General features: G+C 42.4%; 1 protein-coding gene and 1 long non-coding RNA gene across 4 annotated transcripts in view; one reads left to right on the plus strand and one right to left on the minus strand.

The window, feature by feature from the left end:
* LOC119471877 overlaps nt 1–1,018 on the minus strand; it is a 10,038-nt gene extending 9,020 nt beyond the window's left edge. The window contains exons 1-2 of the long non-coding RNA XR_005200977.1: nt 1,006–1,018; nt 509–511 (exon numbers count right to left, since the gene is read on the minus strand). This is a non-coding gene — a long non-coding RNA (uncharacterized LOC119471877). The remainder of the gene's footprint in view (nt 1–508; nt 512–1,005) is intronic.
* The window catches only part of UBE2H (ubiquitin conjugating enzyme E2 H), a 119,228-nt gene that overhangs the window by 42,876 nt on the left and 67,539 nt on the right, over nt 1–8,813 (plus strand). The window lies entirely within an intron of this gene.

Here is an 8,813-nt window from a genome sequence, read left to right on the forward strand (position 1 = left end):
ATGCCCAGCTAATTTTTGTATTTTTAGTAGAGACGGGGTTTCACCATGTTGACCAGGATGGTCTCGATCTCTTGACCTCGTGATCCACCCGTCTCGGCCTCCCAAAGTGCTGGGATTACAAGCGTGAGCCACCGATATATATTTTTAATACAGGGTCTCATTATGTTGCCTAGGCTGGTCTTGAACTGTTGGGGTCAAGTGATCCTCCCACCTCAGCCTCCCAAAGTGCTGAGATTACAGGCGCGAGTCACCACTCCTGGCTCATTTATCTCTTTTTGAAGGATTCTTATTTCTACTCTTCCAGGGCAATTAGGAGCAAAAGGAAAAGACCCTTAGACTGGAGTCTGGTAGAAAGAATGCTCAGTGAGCAGACCCGGGGCTCTGAACTGTTTCCTTGTATGTGTTTCACAGCCTTGCAGCTCACTCCTTGAAGCAGGGGTTCTTCGAAGTGTAGGTCAGAAGCTCATGGAGTGCTTCATCAAAGTGCACATGTCTGATGAATACCTACCCCCTGCCCACCCCTCTCTAGTTAATCAGTGGAGTGGGAAATGTCACTCCTGGTGATTCCTGTACATGTTTCTTCTTCCCATTTCCAGCCATTTTTCCCACCTGACATTTTCTCCCTGCTCCTTACATTACATAGTTCTTCACGGTCTTTCTTCCTATGTCTTGTATTCCTTCTCTGAGAGAGAGAGGGGCTCCAGTTGTGATGAGGTGCAAATGATGGCTTGTTTTAGTGTATCAATTAAAACTCCGAATCCTCTTACATTTTCTAGTAAAAGCATTGGTGTAGATGATGGTTAATATTCCAGAGTTAAATAGTGTACTTCAGATACAAGTGAGTTAAATTGGCTTTTATATTTGGGAAGTTACATTCCAAATTCTAAGCAATGGACTTAAGAACTTTTGAAACAAAACTTAAGGCTGTTAGTTAAGGACTCATCGAGTCAGATCTGCAGTAGAGAACATCATTCTGTATCTCCTGCCATATCCCCCTCTTGTGACCCCCATTTCTTCCCTTTACTGGTAAGAAACGGAGCAGGCAGTCTTTCTTGGGGATAACCATACATTGGCCCCTGGAAAGTGGGTTGGAAAATTGGAAGGTGATGCTCATTCATGTTTCTCTGCAGCTAAATCAGATGGGTTCAAACTATTATTTGCCATCATATTTAGTGGTATGCTTTGCTAGTTTTGAGATTGAGCCTATGCAGATAGTTAGCCGGAGCCTCTAAAAGAAGAAACCTTTTTATTCTGAATGACTGACTGCTTAGTAATCTACATAACAAATGAACCATTTTGCTTCAGAGACGTGAAATAGGCATCTATAAATGAATAGTTTTTGAAACTGAAGTTGTTAAGACAAAGTTCATCTTTTCACAGTGGGGTTTCTCCAGAAAACCCTCTTTGCGCTATTGAAATGCAGCTAGTTGAACTAGGAAAGCATATTCCAATAATAGGCCCATGCAATTAGCCTTTAGTATAATGGAATGAATGCTGGAATTTTTTGTGCATTATCATCATCAATTGGTGTTAGTCCCAAACCACATAATAGCTAGAAGCCTTGATTGAGAGAGACAAAGGTTTCTTATTCATAGGCATGCTTTAATTCTTGAAACTAGTAAAATGTTAGGCTCTTAAATCTTACACTCTTTTGATAACCATCTACTGATGGTAAGATTGAGACATGGTGCTTCAGAATTATGTCATTCTTTTGAGTTAGAAGAAATGTCGAACTCTTCATATAGCACCATACCCAAACCAAACCTTGTATAGAAATGACATGGTGGTGTGCTGGTGAATATTGAACAACCACCTGGTTTGTAATGTTTGCTGATTTCTGAGGTATAAATACTCCATCGTGGCTGGTTTCAGGCTACTAGTGTTACGTTGCTAAAGTTGAAGAAAAATGCATAGAAGCAGCTATCTTAAATTAATCTCAGCTATCAAATGTTCAGGATTTTCCAGCCTGTTTTTTTTTTTTTCCAGCCTGTATTCTTAATAGTCAGCTTATTCTTGTCTTTAACTTTGTTTTTTAAAAATTAGTTGTTTACAGAGGTATAATATATGCAGTAAAATTCAGCAGCTTTAAATATATACATTTGATGAGTTTTGACACATGTATACCTCGCCACAATCATGTTATTCCATTACCCTTTCTATACACAGTTGCCAGATTAATTTTTCTAAAATCATGCTTTGCATCTGTCGTCTACCTGAGCATAAAACCTTCACTGGATATGTACCGTTCATAGGCCAAAGTACAAAATTCTGTGGTCTGGCTCGCTACCATCTTGCTTTTCGTCTACTTACCTGTCTTTATGTACCACAGTCTGGCTATGTGAACCTCTTATTCCAATAAAACTGATCAGCTGGCTCTAGGCACAGTTCCTGCATCTGTGCCTTTGTTCTCAGCTGTACCCTGCCTACGTTATTTCTTGGACTTCATATTCCTTCTTGACTGCTTGGCCTTAAAGTCTGGCTCAAGTCCCATTTTCTCACACAATCCAGGTTTTCCTGATTACTCCTGCATCCTCTCCGCTTTCGTACCACTTGTTTTGGCACTTAACCATGACAACTTGTGTTGAAATTCCAGAGGTGTTTTTTGGAGTCGTTTGATCTTACCAAGCAAAGTTGTAAACTATGATGGAGTAGGAAATGTACAACACAGTTTTTAGCAGTTTGCTAAAACAAAAACAAAACCAAAAACCTAATAAATGGCTTTTGATGACGATAAACCTTTAAGCAGCTCTTCTAACTCGGTGAGTCACAAATTCAGTGACACTACCGGGGAGATTAGTAGTCTGCTATAGCATCCACGTAGAAACTGAAGCTCTGGTCTGTTCCAGAGCATAAATGTGTAGTAATGTCTCTCAAAACCAATGTTAGTCATGAAAATGCACGTTGGAGATTTTATCTCTGCCTTGAAAATTCATCCAAAGGTAGTTAGCATCATGGACTTTAGACTTTTGGCAAGGATTAAGTGTTTAAAGTAGGTCCCAAAAGAAACTTCTTTGTTTCTTTCAACCAGTTTTATTGCACTTTTTGAAGTACTGGTAAGAGGTCAGGAGGGTGTATCTCATTGGTTTCCTTCCTGTCCCAGGAAGCCATATTATGGTATTCTGAAAGAACTTTTGTCTTTTTCAGTAACTTTATTATACGCAAATTGTTTTTCTTTTTTTTTTTTTTTCCCATCATTTGCACCTTGGAATGTTTTTCTTTTTAAAACTTGTGTTTTCTCTGTAAGACATTGCATGTATTTATTGAAAGCAGACGTTAAATGACAACCTAGCAGATACCTGAAATAATTCTAGATACTTATCTGTTTCTCAGGATACCTTGTATGTTCCTCTTTCCTTAAATATTGGCTTTATTCAGGGCTGGGCACAGTGGCTCACACCTGTAATCCCAGCACTTAGAGAGGCTGATGCTGGCGGATCACATGAGGCCAGGAGTTCAAGACCAACCTGGCCAACATGGTGAAACCCTGTCTCTACTAAAAATACAAAAATTAACCGCACATGGTGGCACATGCCACCCAGCTACTCAGGAGGCCGAGACATGAGAATCACTTGAACCTGGAGGCAGAGGTTGCAGTGAGCCGAGATGGCACAACTGGGCAACAGAGCAAGACTCCGTCTCAAAAAAAAAAAAAAAAAAAAAAAAAAATTGACTTTACTCAGGGTTTCACAGTTCATCCTTATCTCTTGGTAGTTAGTACCCTTTTCTTTTCTTGTGTGATTTCTTCTATTATTGCCTGAATGTGTTTTTAGAATAAAAATTTCATATCTGTTGAGCTCTGGTCTTGGATGGCCAAATGCCTATTGGACATCTCTTTACTGCTCTTCAGAGACCCCAAATTCAACATGCCTTAAACGGAACATCTCTGTAAGTCTTTTTTTTTTTTTTTTTTTTTTTTTTGAGGCAGTGTCTTGCTCTGTGGCCCAGGCTGGAGTACAATGGCACTATCATAGCTCATTATAACCTCTAACTCCTGGGCTCAAATCATCTTCCTCTGGCCTCCTGAGTACCTGGGACTACAGGTGTGAGCCACTGTGCCTGGCCTCTCTGTCAGTCTTAGGCTGTCTCTTATTCGTCAATTGCTGAATGGTATTACCATCCCCAGATAACTCAAGCCACAAACCTTGGAATCGTCCTTGGCTTGTCCCTCTTTCTTCTCTTTCTGTATCTGTCAGGTCCACCTCAAACATTTCTTTAAAAAATCCTTGTCCTCCTCTCTGTTTTGAGTTCCGGCCAACCTTATCCTTTGTGGGGAAGGGGACTCCCCTGACTTCCAAGCATCTAATTTGTGAACTAAGAGCAGATCTACTTCCATGGCATCAGATTAACCAAGCTCATAAGACTAAAAGGTACAACTGGAAAACCAGCATATAATTTTCATTATGTACCAGTGTGTCTGCTCCCTGTAAGCTAACATAGGTAGGATCCCATACTGTAACTGGAAAGAAGGTTATTTGAGAAGGAATTTAAAGCAATGAGATCAATCAAATGTATAATGGTCTGACACAATCTGATGATGCCACCATCTCATCATATGTCTGTTGTAACCAGAAAGCTCATGTCTGTGAACAAAGACTCCCTTTTCTTCCCTATCCAGTTGCTTCAGTGGCCCCTGTCAGTCTCTGTTTCATTCTTCTTCCATGCTTGCAGGGGTGACCCTTTTGTGAGATACCTTGATTCTTTGCATGTCTGAATACATTCATTCTGGCTGTACTTGAATCTTGCTTTGTGGAAAACCAGATTTTCTCTTTCAGATGGCTTGTACTCCCCTCAGTCAAGGTGTGTTCTCGAATTGAACTCTGAAGGGCCATCTTTATTTCATGTCCTTGGAAAAAACTTCACTTGTAGCTGCCATGTAAGAGCAAAATGCTATTCTCCCATTGCATTTGGCCAGCATCACCACCTCTTGAAAACACCTTTGGCCTCCCCACCTCCTGGATGAGGACAGGAGTATCTTCAGTGTGCCTCCCCAGCACTGCTGGGTAACCTTCATATCACTCTTATCTTCCTCTTTGGTAATTGATTGTTCATTTCCCCACTAAACTTGGAACTTTCAGAGGGCAGATGCTCTCCTATTTCTAGATCCTGCTGTCTAGCATAGTGTCTGGCACCTACTCACACTATTCATTTAACCAGTTTCTGTTGAGCATCCACTATAGGCTAGGCACTCAGCTAAGTGTCAGGAATAAAAAGCAGATGGGGTTCTTGCCCTCTTGGAACTCAGATTTTGTTTGAGGTGAGGGAGGATGTAAACAGACAAAATAATACTCATGATAAAACCTACAAGGAAATAGACAATAGAATGAGGTGGAGAATAGTTGTGATGGTCTGTTGGGCATGTACTTCACATGATCGAAATGTCTCTAAGAAAGTGCCATTTAGACACATCATAAAGGCCTGCTGCAGTGGCTTACACTGTTAATCCCAGCACTTTGGAAGGCCAAGACAGGAGGATCACTTGAGGCCAGGAGTTTGAGACCAGCCTGGCCAACATAGTGAGTTCCCATCTCTATTTAAAAAGGAAAAAAAAAAAAAAAAAAGACACACCGTAAAAGATAACAATCAGCAAGCTATCTGTCAGAACAGGGAAGTCAGGGCTGGGCAGAAGAAACAGCCATTGCAAAGGCTGTGGGGAGGAAGAGAGCTTACTGTGTTTGAGGAAATGAAAGAAGACCAGTGTGGCTAGAAAGGCACAGAGGAGGAGTGTGGCAGACTGAGACCATGTCAGGCATATTGTGGGCTTGAATAAGTGAAATTAGACAATCGTTGATACAGTGAGTGATTCACATGGTTAAGATTTGTTCGGAACTAGCACTTGGGATTCTACATGTTAATTTTGCACATTCTTTTTTGGGATGTTAATACTTAAAAATAATTATTGAAAGATAACCTAGAATTTATTATTTTTTAAGAGACAGGGTGTCACTGTTGCCCAGGTTGGAATGCAGATGCCAGCATAGCTGCCTGTAGCCTTGAACTCCTGGGCTCAAAGGTTCCTCCCATTTCAGCCTCCTCAGTAGTTAGGATAACAGGTGTATAACACTGTGCTCAGCTAGTTTTGTTTTGTGTTTTTTTTTTTTTTTTTTTGAGACGGAGTTTCACTCATGTTACCCAGGCTGGAGTGCAATGGCGCGATCTCGGCTCACCGCAACCTCCGCCTCCTGGGTTCAGGCAATTCTCCTGCCTCAGCCTCCTGAGTAGCTGGGATTACAGGCACGCACCACCATGCCCAGCTAATTTTTTGTATTTTTAGTAGAGACGGGGTTTCACCATGTTGACCAGGATGGTCTCGATCTCTTGACCTTGTGATCCACCCGCCTCGGCCTCCCAAAGTGCTGGGATTACAGGCTTGAGCCACCGTGCCCGGCCTGTTTTGTGTTTTAAATAATAGACGTGGGGTCTTGCTTTGTTGCCTAGGTTAGTCTTTCTGGGCTCAAGAAATCCTGCTTTGGCCTCCCAAAGTGCTGGGATTACAGATGTGAGCCACCACACCCAGCCATAGTTTTAAAATTTTTGTAGAGATGAGGTCTTGCTCTGTTGCCCAGGCTGGTCTCAAACTCCTGGCCTCAAGTGGTTCTCCCACCTGGGCCTCCTAAAGTGTTGGGATTACAGGGATGTGAGCTACTATACCTGGCCAAAAATTTCAGTCTTTATGTGAAATATATCCTACAATTGCAGACCCTCTTATCATGTTCCTTTTCTTGTCTGAATTCCTGTCCCTCAGGAGCCTGGAATATAGCTATATTGAGAGTTTTCTGTGTCATATTAAGAATTTTCATATAGCCTTATTAACCATCGTTGCATTCTGCTGGTTGATCTATTTTAGCACAACTATTGAAATAAATACTGTTCATTTAATGCCACATCCTTATCTGAATATCAGTTCAAGGATAAGCACAGCTGAGTCATTTAAGCTTGTATGAGTACAGTTTTTGAATTTTGTTGATGGTGCTTTAAACTGTTTAGATTCTCTGTAGGTGCGAGGCATCTTTCCTCCCCTATTCTCACACTTACTCTGTGTCCTTGGCTGCACTAAGTCGCATATGCATTATTGAGGTTAATGGGAAGCCAAATGCAGAGCGGGGAGCCACAGTGAGTAGCAGCTCTACTACTCACAAGCAGTCTGACCTTGGACAGTGTTGCAGCCTGACAATGTATTCATTTTTTATAATGGAAACGATACTTGCATGATAGGGTTGTTGAGAGGATTAAATGGTGTAACATATGTAAGACACTAACATCTTGGTAGAAGCTTGGTAAATATTTGGCACCTGTTAATCCTCAGCTTCCCCATAGGGTGAATGTGCTTATCCCCACTTTTGTAAATGGTGTGGGGAGGCAAGGCTTAGAGAACATTTCACTTGCTTTAGGCTGGTGCTTTTCAGTCACTGGGGACTCTTGTTAAAATGCAGATTTTGATTCAGTTAGTCTGAAACCTGGGGCCCAGAGTATGTATGTCTAATAAGCTCCCTCACCTTAACTAGGGAGGCCCTAGGCTATTTACCTAGGAAGTGGGGAAGATGGGCCTCAAACCCAGCTTTGCTCTGCTCCTAAGACTTCCCCCGTCCCTTAAAGCTTCCCTTATTCTCACTTCTGCAACGAGTTTTTTGTTTCAGATGGAGTCTCATTCTGTCGACCAGGCTGGAGTGCAATGGCACGATCTCGACTCGCTGCAACCTCGCCTCCCAGGTCCAAGTGATTCTCCTACCTCAGCCTCCTGAGTAGCTGGGATTATAGGCACCTGCCACCATGCCTGGCTAATTTTTTGTATTTTTAGTAGAGACGGGGTTATGCCATGTTGGTCAGACTGGTCTCGAACTCGACCTCAGGTGATCTGCCTGCCCTGGCCTCCCAAAGTGCTGAGATTACAGGTGTGAGCTACTGCACCTGGCCATGCAATGGGTTTTGTTAAGAGACTTGTATGTTATTTAAACATTGCTGGCTGGGTGTAGTGGCTCACACCTGTAATCCCAGCATTTTGGGAGGCCAAGGCAGGCGGATCATGCGGTCAAGAGTTCTAGACCAGCCTGACCAACATAGTGAAACCCCGTCTCTACTAAAAATACAAAAATTAGCCAGGCATGGTGGCAGGTGCCTATAATCCCAGCTACTTTAATCCCAACTACTCAGGAGACTGAGGCAGGATAATTACCTGAACCTGGGAGGCAGAGGTTGCAGTGAGCCAAGATCGTTCCACTGCACTCCAGCCTGGGCAGCAGTGTGAGACTTGGTTTCAAAAAACCATCCCTCAGACTACTAAGATCTGAAGTTATATTTTATTCATTTGCTCAGCCTTTACTTAAAACTCTTTGTATGCTGAGTTCCCTTTTTAAAAATCTACTTTGAAAGAAGTAGGACTAGATGAAAATGGGTTAATAATGCTTAATGTTGTCTATTGGACAATTATTTGTTGTCTCATCATCTTAAATGTTCCACATTGTTCATCTCTCTCCCTGTCCCCAAACTTGCTCCTGCTACCCCTGCCTGCCTTTCATTTTTATTAGAACAGTGTCATCGGCCGGGTACAGTGGCTCACACCAATAATTCCAGCACTTTGGGAGGCCGAGGCAGGTGGATCACGTGAGGTCAAGAGTTCGAGACCAGCCGGGCCAACATTGTGAAACCTAGTCTCTACTAAAAATACAAAAGATTTGGCAGGCACCTGTGTAATCCCAACTATTCAGGAGGCTGAGGCAGGAGAATTGCTTGAACCCAGGAGGCAGAGGTTGCAGTGAGCCAAGATTGCGTGTTGCACCCAGCCTGGCCTGGGCAATAAGAGTGAAACTCCATCTCAA

Source organism: Cebus imitator, unplaced genomic scaffold, assembly GCF_001604975.1.
Source record: "Cebus imitator isolate Cc_AM_T3 unplaced genomic scaffold, Cebus_imitator-1.0 Scaffold77, whole genome shotgun sequence".
Taxonomy (NCBI): domain Eukaryota; kingdom Metazoa; phylum Chordata; class Mammalia; order Primates; family Cebidae; genus Cebus; species Cebus imitator.